The sequence below is a fragment of the Triticum urartu genome, chromosome 1A, assembly GCF_056163025.1.
Source record: "Triticum urartu cultivar PI428250 chromosome 1A, HENAU_Tu73, whole genome shotgun sequence".
Lineage (NCBI taxonomy): Eukaryota > Viridiplantae > Streptophyta > Magnoliopsida > Poales > Poaceae > Triticum > Triticum urartu.
This window is the reverse complement of record NC_141873.1, coordinates 496,031,016-496,033,376: the sequence shown is the minus strand read 5'-3', so window position 1 is coordinate 496,033,376 and position 2,361 is coordinate 496,031,016.

Sequence of the window (2,361 nt, the reverse complement as noted above, 5' to 3'; positions counted from 1 at the left end):
GAATAGTATAAGGGGAAGAACAGCCTCCTGGGGAGAGGTGTTCTTGTGCTTGGTGGATGTGGTTGTGAGGATGAACTAGTTCTAGTCTAAGATGAGGTCGCCCCTAGCTACGGTGGTGGCTAGTCCTATTTATAGTGGCCTTGGTCCTCTTCCCAAATATTGAGCGGGAAGGGATCCCACAACGGCCAATTTGAAGGGGGACAGCTAGTACAAGCTATCCTGACAAAAGCAGTCCTCGCCTGCCAAAGGCTCTGGTGGTGACGCCGTCTTGGGCTCCACGGCGACCTTCGTCTTGCCGTCCTTCTAGTCTTGTTCTTGTTGCACTGATATGGAAACCTTTGCTTGACGCCTCAGTACTCCGCGCCTACGCCTGTTTCCTTAGCACCAAAGAGGAAACAAGGACACTATGCGTGCTGGCGCCTGCATGTCTTTGGTCGTCATGGCTCACATCACTAGAACCTCGCAAGGTTTGCCTGGCCTTGAACTCTCCACCCCTCGCGAGCCATCCTGGTGAGGCCACTCCTGAGGAGGTCTTGTGTCGTCCGCCTCGCGAGGCTTGGCCCCTCGCGAGGGTCTTGAGTGCTTGCTGGTGAAGATGAGCCGTACGGGACCGCTCGCAGAGCCACGCCATGGGCCGCAGGCAGGCAAGTCTGGGGACCCCCGTTCCCAGAACACGGACAGGCAGATCACTGGAAAAGGCCCCAAGATGGGATCTCATGGGTACAGAAGGTTGCGGCAGTGGAAAAGTGGTTTCGTGGCTCTCTGCGATCAATCTAGGGTATAAGGGTATATATAGGTGAAAGAAGTACATCGGTGGAGCTTCGTGGGGCCCACGAGGGTGGGGGCGTGCCTACCCCTGGGGTTGCCCTCCTGCCTCATGGCCGCCTCACGGAGTTCCAAACTTCCACTCCAAGTCCCTGTTTGGTATTCCTTTTCTGCGAAACTCTAAAATAGGCAAAAAAAAAAGAAACTGGCACTGGGCCTCCGGTTAATAGGTTAGTCCAAAAAATAATATAAAAGAGCATATTAAAGCCCATTAAACATCCAAAACAGATAATATAATAGCATGGAACAATCAAAAATTATAGATGCGTTGGAGACGTATCAAGCATCCCCAAGCTTAATTCCTGCTCGTCCTCGAGTAGGTAAATGATAAAAACAGAATTTTTGATGTGGAATGCTACCTCACATAATTATCAATGTAATTTTCTTTATTGTGGCATGAATGTTCAAATCCAAAAGATTCAAGACAAATGTTTAATATTGACATAAAAATAATAATACTTCAAGCATACTAACAAAGTAATTATGTCTTCTCAAAATAACATGGCCAAAGAAAGTCCATCCCTATAAAATCATATAGTTTGGTTATGCTCCATCTTCGTCACACAAAATATTCAAATCATGCACAACCCTGATGACAAGCCAAGCAATTGTTTCATACTTTAGTATTCTCAAACTTTTTCAACTTTCATGCAATACATGAGCGTGAGCCATGGAAATAGCACTATAGGTGGAATAGAGTGGTGGTTGTGGAGAATACAAAAAGGAGGAAGACGGTCTCATATCAACTAGGCGTATCAATGGGCTATGGAGATGCCCATCAATAGATATCAATGTGAGTGAGTAGGGATTGCCATGCAACAGATGCACTAGAGCTATAAATGTATGAAAGCTCAACAAAAGAAACTAAGTGGGTGTGCATCCAACTTGCTTGCTCACGAAGACCTAGGGAATTTGAGGAAGCCCATCGTTGGAATATACAAGCCAAGTTCTATAATGAAAATTTCCCACTAGCATATGAAAGTGACAAAATAAGAGACTCTCTATCATGAAGATCATGGTGCTACTTTGAAGCATAAGTGTGGAAAAAAGATAGTAGCATTGTCCCTTCTCTCTTTTTCTCTCTATTTTTTTGTTTGGCTTCTTTGGCCTCTTTTTCTCTTCTTTTTTTCCTCACATGGGACAATGCTATATTAATGATGATCATCACACTTCTATTTATTTACAACTCAAAGATTACAACGATACTTAGAACAAAAATATGACTCTATATGTGTGCCTCCGGCGGTGTACCGGGATGCGCAATGAATCAAGAGTGACATGTATGAAAGAATTATGAATGGTGTCTTTGCCACAAATACGATGTCAACTACATGATCATGCAAGGCAATATGACAATGATGGAGCGTGTCATAGTAAACAGAACAGTGGAAGGTTGCATGGCAATATATCTAATGGCTATGGAAACGCCATAATAGGTAGGTATGGTGGCTGTTTTGAGGAAAGTAAATGGGGGGTTTATGGTACCGGCAAAAGTTGCGCGGTACTAGAGAGGCTAGCAACGGTGGAAGGGTGAGA